At 37.6% G+C, this 10,508-nt stretch overlaps 1 long non-coding RNA gene across 1 annotated transcript; it reads right to left on the bottom strand.

Annotated features, from left to right (window-relative positions):
• Positions 1-2,694: 2,694 nt before the first annotated feature.
• LOC762403 lies at positions 2,695-6,496 on the bottom strand. The gene is made up of 3 exons (XR_970601.2): positions 6,057-6,496; positions 4,223-4,275; positions 2,695-3,187 (listed from the first exon to the last, which is right to left on the bottom strand). It is a non-coding gene; the product is annotated as an uncharacterized LOC762403 (long non-coding RNA).
• Positions 6,497-10,508: the final 4,012 nt, after the last annotated feature.

Here is a 10,508-nt window from a genome sequence, read left to right as displayed (position 1 = left end):
CCCTCCCGTATTTGTTTGCTTCCTCCTCGGACCAACCTTTTCATGAAGGGGTGCCAATTAGTGCACGTGACAGAGTGAGAAGAGGGAGAGAGAGAGAGAGAGAGAGAGAGAGAGAGAGAGAGAGAGAGAGAGAGAGGGGAGATACAAATAATGTTAAGAAAGAGACCAGAGAAAAAAGGGAAAAAAGAGAACTAAAGGGAACATTTGCCAAACACATAGAGAGGGAAAAGAAGAAAGACATCAAAAGGAAAACAAAGCAAAATAAGAAAACAAAACAGATTGGGAAATAAAGACATGCACTTTAAAGCTTTGTGCTCAGAGGTGGCACTCACATGGGGAGTGATGGTGGGGGTATAGTGCCCCCCTCCCACTTTTCCAAGCTACCCGAAAGTGTCACTTTTTACGTTTGAAAAGTGCTCTTTTCCTTTTCCAGCAGTTCCCTTTCCCCTTCTAATAAGTGCCCCTTTTATTTTGACACGTGTCCCCTTTTTATTTCTAATAATTTCTTTTACTCCTTCAGATAAATGCCCTTTTTTTCCTTTTTTTTTATATCAGTCCCTTCCCATTTTCATAAATGCCTTCTTTTCACCTCTGATAATGCCCCTATTAAAATCTGGTACTCGCCCCTAATCCTTCAACAGATGCCCTTTTTCCATTCTCATAAGTACAAAAAACAGATTTCGGAGAGTTTGAAATATGTTTATTTATTTATTTATTTATTTATTCATTCATTCATTCGTTTTACACAAAATTATTCAAGCTTATGAGGGAAAATTCCTTGATTTAATGAACAGGTTGAGAACTAGAACAACAAAATAACGGTTTAATTTGAGGGGTTTAATGAAAAGCTTATAGCTTGTATTAAAAATGTAGACCCCCTGGCTATATTAAAAAGAATATTTAAAATATTATATGACTTAGCTAAGCAAAATAACAAAATGATAGAAATATTAGCTTCTTCAGATTTCCCATAATCATTCCTTTTATTATAATGTGTGTACAAGTTCATTTTAAATGACTTTACCGTGGTGGAGCTGCAGATGAATACAGACAATGTGAAATATTATTAGGTTATTCATTTCGATTTCGATTTCGATTGACATCAATCATTTCTTTAATTCTCGTTAAAAAAATAAGAAAATGAACAGGGAATACTATTTCACACACATATATAACTGTCGGATAACGACAGTCCAGTCCCAGAGATGAGACTTACAAAGAAAGTTGAGTTCTGGTCTTGCGATTGCATTGTGAAAGAAACTTTGTGGAATCGATCAGAAAAGTTGATCATCTAGCATATAAGTATTGGTGTGTACTGCAAGGTTCTGGAATCCTCAAAATGATGATAAATTTGGCCCAGTCTTGGTAAAGTTACAAGCACTGTAGACAGAAAGATGTATACGAGACTACATGAACATGTGGTATAAAGATTTGTATGAAGTTCCATGCCATATTTAGAATATTAAGGCATTTGAAGAGCCATGCTTTTCAGGAAACATTTTTTGTCTGATGTTCTTCTACGCTTGCATAATACAATGATAACGCTCACAAATGATTTTGACCTTCTTCCCAGAACTCAACCTTCCCTTTAAAGTCATTTGTATTATGAGTAGATTGCTTAATTACCGACACGCTCATATTTTCTTAGCACATTGGTTGAATGGAGATTCAATTTTTAAAAAAATCTTCAATATAAAATGATCATTGGTAGTAGGTGTCGGTAAAAAAATGTAAATGAGCCTTCACAATTAATAAAAGCAATTTTTTTTAATGACAAAGCAAATAGTTATTCTAAATCGCTATCAGAAAAACAACTTAAATAAAATTAAATAGTGAAAAGATTTTGTTTACAATCTGTGGCAAGATTCATCAAGGTGAATGAACATACATTACGTAATTAGAAAGAGTTTCGCATGGCCTTTCTCTCTCTTTTCTCTAAATATTTCATTGGTCAACTTTTCAGATCTCTTTTCTTGTTTATTATTATATTCTTCTATATCTAAACAAAAGGAGCTCCGATTGTGTATCAGCTTCCAACATCATCATTTCCAAATCAATTTTCCGAGTAAAGGCACATCCGAGAAAAAGAAAAAAACAAAACAATACTCGACCAGCATAGACGGGGGAGGGGACGAGGTGCACTAGTATTTTTTGCAACGAGATGCCCCATTTTACCTCTTATCAAGTGTATTTTGGTGTGGAAACAACTTTTTTTTTAAGTAAAGGGTTGTATGTATTTTAGACACTGGAAGGTTTATATTTTCGAAAAAGAGGCGACAGCCTCCTGAAAATGTGTCAAAATAATGTCTATGTTCTCAATACTTATGCACTGGCCAATTTCGTTAAATTTCCCACATGGTAACTTAATCTGATATTGATCTGTATAGCCCTATTATACATTTTCAAACTGCACCTTGTTGCTAACCTACATGCCTGACACACCAAGGGCCTTAATAATAGCTTATATATATATATACTCGATAACCTTTTAGTTATAGCCCCAACAATTACTAGTTTTATGTATTCGACACGTCATTCTACGTTTGAAATAGCAAGATGTAACAAAAGGAACTGGTAGGCCATTGATAACTACTAGTTGTCGAAGCTGGCAACCTTCCATTGCTAAGATATTTCCCTTCCTCGTAAACTTTGTCCTGAGAAGGCCTGTAATCGGATCATCTGTGAAGACTGTGATCATAATAATTTCAAAACATTGTTCGGTGTCGAAGCATCAAGAGGTAGCAGTCAACCCCTCCCTCACGGACACTCAAAATGTCAAATTGCCAAGGAAAAGCCAAGTTTGACTGGTCTCTTGTGCTTAGAATATTGAAAGTACTTAATTGTTCGCTGAATCATGCTACGACATTTGGTAACTCGTCATCAAGGTACCACCTTTGTGAATGTGTATCAGATTCTATCTGATCTCGTAGCACAACTTTAATGAGAGTTTTCTCCCGCGCCATGGCAAAACGGGGGTCTCCTCGTTCATCAGAGTTCCCTCTCCAGGCTTCCCGTCGTGTTGCTGGGCTTTTCGAACTCGTATTTTTATGTTTGGTTTCGTGCTCGTCGTCAGCTTCCTCATCGAGGTTACGATACCTTTTCGCCTTCATACACACCAACAAGGTAATGATGAAAACGACAAATGCAAGGATGGTACTACAGAGAACTGTCAATGCGATTACGACTCCTGTTGAAGACAAGTGAAACAATAATGTTTGTGATGAAACTAAGAATTTAAAAAGATAACGATGATGATAATGATAATAACAATGATAGTTACAGCTTATCAACGCTAGTGTGGCTAGGAGGGATTAGACCACACAGCGAGGTCACTGACAGGTGGCTATCTCATCAACTCAGCTCTCAAATAACATAAGAAATGGAGGATCATGGGGGACCAACAGGCACCGATTTGGAAAGTTTTCTATATAGAGGGAGCAAGTAGCTACAAGTAGGACAGTGGGGCTTTAAGATAACAGTTATTATTACCATTATTTTGTATGTTGTTGTAATCATTATTTTTAAAAGAAATGTTATTATTATTATATTCACCATTTTCATCATCAATATCAGTATTATCATCATCATCATTATTCTCATAGACAAAATGATAATAGAAGTGCGCTATTGGTCAGCATGCATATTTGTATGTAGTACTAGTAGTTAATGGACATGAAGAACAACAACGAAAAGAAGAACAATAAAATAGGCTACTCAGGAAAACAGATTACAAATTCAGGTCTTCGTCAGAGAACCAATACGATTTATTTCCTTCTTTTTGTGTGTGTGCATTCATTTACTTATTATTATCAGCCATATTTCTTTAATGATAATTACTATGGTAATAGTAATAACTAAAATAATAAAAAGGATAATAATAATAATGATAAAAATGATAATAGAAACACAGCAACAAAAACATCAACAACAACAATAACAATACTACTAATAATAATAACAATAACGATATTGACCTCTTAATTAGCGCTCTAATATCATCATTTTTTTATAACAAATCCACCCTTTTACAATTAAGTCCTCTGCGCATACCCATAATTAACATTAACATAATATGTACAAGGTTTGTAACATAAGCTAATGAAATAATTGAATTTGAATAATTGTGAGGACATATTTCTAAAGAAATATAACTGTTATTGATGAGCTAAGCTTTACGAAACAGAGCCCTGGTAATAAATTAATGTCAATGCGGTGAACGTACCTGTCATCGTTTCTGCCATGATGATACAATGAGGCCTACGAGAAGCTTGCGTTCTGGTAATGATAGAAAATAAATTCTCACAGAATCCAACAAAACTTACACTGAATGTCCAAGATTACAAATGAATGACATGTATCGAACGATTTTGGTAGAAATGTTTAGGGTGTGAATAATGGGCATATAAGATAAGGAAATCGAGGTAAGTAGGCCCGACACCATGTCAATGTGCCACTATGTGCACATGAGAGTTGTGGTTTTTATTGAAGATGATTTCCAGCAGGTTTTTGTGAGGTGGTTTTTATTTTACTAGTTCAAACAATAAATGTACTGCACAGGCGCGTACGCAGGATTTTTTCAAGGGGGGGGGGGGTTAACATTTTTAAATCGGGTCGAAAATTTCGTATCGACTCAGCCAGCCGCTGAATAAGCGGGGGGGGGGGGGGGGGTAAGAGGACACTTTTTCTTTTCTTTGGTCTCGAAATTTGAAAATTTGACATTTTGCTCCGTTGGGGGTGGGGGTAATGTCGTCTTTTTTAGGTCAGCCATGGGAATAATTTTTTTAATTTTTTTATTATTATTAAAAAATAAATTTTAAAAAAATTATGGGATTTTTTTAAGGGGGGTTTATACACATAAAAATACCAAAGGGGAGGGTTTAACCCCCCAAACACCCCCCTGCGTACGCGCCTGGTACTGCATAATAAACAATCCAGATTGAATTATAGCCATGTTCTCTTGACATACGATGCCCATACCGAAGCTCAAGATTAGCTTAAACATCCTGATCAAATACGCACAGCAATCATGACGAGACTTTTAGTATTCTGACATCAATTCACGGAACCTCTCTTTCTACATGTATTTGACTAGTAAAAATCATTCGATGGTATTTACATAGATCAAATATCCTTTTGACAACGTCACTTAGTCTTAGTTTCTCGATGTCAATCAAGGTGACATGTAAGATGAACTGCTAAACCGATAGCGTGTCCGTGAGGCTGTTCACACCGCAATGAGATAGCGCGGTCTATCGTAGCACCCCCTTTTTTCTAGCGCGCGCTAGCCCGCGCTATCTCTCGTGGACCACCCCAAGAGGTGCTCCAGTGTTGGCTCGCCGTGGCTCGCTGTTGGGCGGACCGAAACGACGTTGTACCTTCCAAACCGCGGAGATAGCGCGGTCTGGCGCGCGCTATCTCTGCCGGTGTGAACAGCCTCCGTGACTACTTCAACCTATAACACCATTTCAAAATCCTTGTGCGTCACCTGTTGAACTTTGAGAACTTGGCAAAGACGTATTACGTAATCTGAACATGGGTATTGAAATTGCCCTTGAGTTAATTGCGATCGAGTAAATTATTTTCCTTCATGTAGGTTCGGCAAAAGCAATTGAAGAATAGGTCATTTATTATGACAGTCCTCGATCAACTTTTTTTTTTTAATTTAACTTAATTATTCCATATTTCACAATGGTGTACATTCTTTACTAATTAAATGTCATTGTTACATATTTGAAATCAACTCGTACAATTCAAAACTGATGAATAATCAAATAGTAACATTAATATTATTAACACAATATCGCATTCATCGTCGCATTAGACGAAGAAGAAGAAGAAGAAGAAGAAGAAGAAGAAGAAGAAGAAGAAGAAGAAGAAGAAGAAGAAGAAGAAGAAGAAGAAGAAGAGGAAGAAGAAGAAGAAGAAGAAGAAGTAGAAGAAGAAGAAGAAGAAGAAGAAGAAGAAGAAGAAGAAGAAGAAGGAGGAGGAGGAAGAGGAGGAGAAGAAGAAGAAGAAGAAGAAAAAGGAGAGGAATAAAAAAGAAGAAGATGGAATACCTTTTACAGTCCTTGAGTTTTGCAAGCTGGAACCATATATAATGAACAAGATATCAATCTCCTTGCAACATAGGCCTATAAGCAGCTCTTCCACTTTTGTCTGCGGACATATAACTTGTTAAAAATGATTTCAATTCCTGCTACTCCGGAAACCCATCTTGCACTTACAACCTAGAGAGCAAACATTCATCTCCATGTAATTAAAGAAGTGCAACCTGATGTGGATCATTGGATCACGTGGATACAATGGAAGCGTTTGATTGGTAGAGACAAACATGATTGCTGACGATAACTGACCAATCAAGTTTCGGAAAGGAAAGACAACACCGGGGTTTTCCCCTACTCTTACACAAATAGTGCAATGGGTTCTATACCGGGAAAATCAAATCATCTCCTTGAGCAAACAGGGGAGGGGCACGTTAACACACAAGACATGCTTCTATCATCCATCTGCGTTGGATTCGAACCCACGATCTTTGGTTCGACAGGTAGACGCTTTACCGACCGAGCCTACTCGCCTCCATATAGAAGAAGAAGAAGAAGAAGATGGAAAATATAAATAACGTTCTGCCTGGAATGTCTTACCAGTTAACACTGATGATTTGAATCGTTCAGACCAGTATGTCGTATACGTCATCATGTACAAGTTTCCCCTCAAAGTTTCCAACAAAGTGTTGACTCGAAATTGACTCGAATTGAAATTGACTCGAATTGAAATTGACTCGAATTGAATGTCCCATAGAAATCATGTTAATATAAAACGTCATGTTCGCTCATTTCAAAAGGTCACGTACAAGGCTGTTGAAACCGCCTTAGGTTGAGATTTCGAAAGAACATTTAAAGTGTTTAGTATATAGGTGGGGAAGCCCCAAAGACCCCAGGACGGTACCGGAACGCCTTATCACGGATTTGAACCGGATGTCTGTAATCTATGCAAATTAATTTTCATAAGGAGGTGGGGGGGAGGACTGCCCTACCATACTCACATCTGGTCGTCTGTGTCAAGTTTCTCTTTCGAATTTAAGAACGATGTGCGTAATAATCATCTGCATATACTCGATTATGTAGTAAGCCTTTTCAATGGTGCTCTATAACGTTTTCTCGCTCGGTTGCTACACTCCTTCCAATGCAGTTTCTTAAAACTATAAAACAAAAACTGATGAAAAAACACCGTCCAGACAATTCACCATAAGCATAGAGCAGATGTTTCCTTCTATCAAAGAGTGAAAGAGGTGCAAATACGATTTGCCCCCCCCCCCCCCCATGCAAGATAATAAAGGATTTGGGATTATATAAAGCTATCAGCTTGGAAGTGCTCTAAAATGCTTTTTTTGTTTAAAGAGTTACGGCTGTGGAAACTGTTTTCCAGAGGCACTAAAAGCGAGGAAGAGATGTTTCCCTCCATTTAATGGGGGGGGGGGGGCTAAATTCGCCCCCCCCCCCTTAAAATTTTTGTTTGCATTATAATGATTGGCTTCTATACTGTAAAAAACGTCTGTTTAGAACCAAAGGGCCGTTAGCATTCACACTTTAACGTCGGTCTGGCTTCGGACGGACGAAATACAAGCATTAAACACGCAATAATCACACCTTTTTGCAGTAATTGCTTCAGACGTCCATAATGTGCCAATCTCAAAGCGAAAGAAAAAGAATAGAAATTCACGTGAAATTGTTTTGATAAAAGCTAAACAAAAAGATAAACCGCTTTGGCTCTAAAGTGAACAGAAAAGTTTGAAGTAACACCCCCTCTAGCGACGCTTCAGGAATCTACTTTTCTTTTTTTAATCTATGCATGTATATAAAAGAAAATGCTGGTTGGTATTTTTGCTGCATTTTCCTATATCCGTAGTCACGTCCTTAGTGACTCAGTCTATATAAAAATATATTCATATACAGCGCCTACTAATGGTAAGATTTTATATAATTGACTGAATCCCGCACTTTTCGTTCATTTTGATGCAAGACTGCTGCGTTTTCCCTTGTTTAGTACACGCATAATGTTGTTAGGACGAAGAGGTTGTTTCAAACGGTAATATGAAGAAGTTTGCGTGCATTAATTTAATTCATATATCTTTAAAGATTTATGTTAGTCAATTGCTCGTTGTGTGTAAAGCGATGGTGAGGAAAATGATAAAACTAAGCCATTGATAATACAATGTTATTCAATCAAACTAAAGTACACTCAGCAAAAAAAAGAAAAGAAAGTGGACACTATTTATGATTATCATTTTCAAATAAATGTTTTATATAAACTATCTTTCATATATCAAAATAAACATAAATTAACCCTCTCTAAGATGCTGCAATTTGAATCATACCATTCATGCATGAGTGAGCATAGCCATTTAACACTAGATGAGTCTTTTGAAGAATATTGCAAATGCAGGTGATCTGGACATTTAAATGTTGATGAGCATTATTATGGTAGAGTAACAACAACAACAAAATCTCGAGAAACACGAAAGTAGACACATCTTGACCATGCTTGTCAAAACAATGCAGTCCTTAAACTATGCAGCTATCATCTAATGCTCAATCGTTGTTTTCATTCACAATTATTGAATAGCTACCTGCTCTATTTCCGCAATTTTCTTAATACCATCTAACCAGGGCTCAAATTAAATTTTTGTCCACGGGGGCTCTTCCCCCGAAAAAGAGCCCCCGTGAGCCTTCTCAAGGGGCTCTTTTATTACTGACGGGGGCTCTTTTTTATACAAATATCCATTGAATTGGTACCTATGATACTCCTCAATTATTTGCTATTTCATCATTATCATTTCAATCAGCATTTTCCCTCTTACAAATTTACAAGCTACATAGCTGTTACTGGCCTGTGTATAATATATACGCATACAACACTGATCTTTATGATGTCTTTAACGTGACATATCTTCTTCTCCCCTTGCAAACGAAAAAGAAAACATGGTCATTAAAAGGGATTAAGCGACAAATAATGATTGTGATTCAAATTGATGCGAATATTTGTTTGAATAAGCACTATTATTCACCCGAATCATTTTTGTAAAAACAACTTTTACAAATCTCAGCCATGCTTACTGAGTTGAGACGTTCCATTCAATTTAAAATACCCATTACATAATACACTTCTCCTAATCTCAAAGTGATCTTACAGCACAGTGGCAGAATTGCATGGCTGAGAGTTGTAAAAGTCGTTTTTACAAAGAAGATTCTGGTGAAAAGCATTGCATATTCAAAAAAATCCTTGCATCAATTTGAATCACAATGATTATTTGTCGCATGGTCCTTTTATTAAATAACCTTGTTTTCTGTTTTGTTTGCATAGGGAGAAGAAGCTATGTCTCGTTAAGAAATCATAAAGATCAGTTGTATTATGCGTATATACATATGATACCAGAACAAATGTTGATTATCAGAATGTCATTTTGGAATACCTCTATACAAATACCACATTGTCTTTAGCCCGTATTAGTATTAGTATGATCCAATATAAAGCTATTATTCTTTATTTAATTCAGTATAATGCTTTTCCTCAAAAATAGTTTTGCTATTTTTTTAGGATTGAGACGCTAAGAAATGGTTTAAATGTTCATTACACGAACCCTGAACCATTGCAAAATGATGGTGGTTCTCTCTCTCTCTCTCTTTATTTTCTTCATGCATTATCAACTACATATAAAGCAGCAACCAAAAACTTAGGGTTATCTGAGATAGGTGAAAGTAAGAGTTAAAAAGAAAGTCATGCTAAAACGGCGCTTCACTTCCCCCCGCCCCCTGAAAAAAATAAAATAGATTAGTAGTCCTCCTCTCCAGAATCCCCCTCCCCCTCCCCCCCCCCCCCCCCCCCGCTTAAATATCACATTTTCACTTGGCAGCGCAAGGGGGCCGGGGGAGGGGTGGGAGGAGGGGGTTAAACCCCCTACCTCCCCCCCCCCCCCGCCGTAGATCTGCCCATGTTATCATATCATTCCACGCAGGGGCGGCGATCCCGGGGGGGGGGGACGGGGGGACGTCCCCCCCCCCCTGGAAATTTGAAAAAGTGCAAAACAAATTGTATAGCATATACTGAATAATGACTGCAACACACTTTTAGGCTCTGGAAGGCCCAATAGTGCAGCGTTTAGACTAATAAAAGTCGCTACGCTCCCTCGCATAACATCCTCGTAAAAAAAAAAAAAATCGCATTTCGTCCCCCCGGTCATTAACAGAAATCGCCGCCCCTGATTCCACGACATTTTGGTCTTCCTCTTCTCCTCAAAAGGGACTTTTAGATTTGCGTGTTACGTCCTTTTAAGGCACTGGCAATCACATGTGACGTCCTTTTAAGCACTGGCAGTGCCTTAAAAGGAGGTCACACGTTGCAGTCCACGTTCTCATCGTGCAAATCTAAAAGTCCCTAATATTGATTTACTGGTCGAGGTTCATTATTTGCTGACAACGAAAAACTTCTCCAGGCCACGACCATGTTTCTGC

Source organism: Strongylocentrotus purpuratus, unplaced genomic scaffold (genome assembly GCF_000002235.5).
Source record: "Strongylocentrotus purpuratus isolate Spur 01 unplaced genomic scaffold, Spur_5.0 spur5_scaffold_15, whole genome shotgun sequence".
NCBI classification, from domain to species: Eukaryota; Metazoa; Echinodermata; class Echinoidea; order Camarodonta; family Strongylocentrotidae; genus Strongylocentrotus; species Strongylocentrotus purpuratus.
Note: the sequence above shows the minus strand (reverse complement) of the source record. Positions and strands in the feature narration are given on the sequence as shown.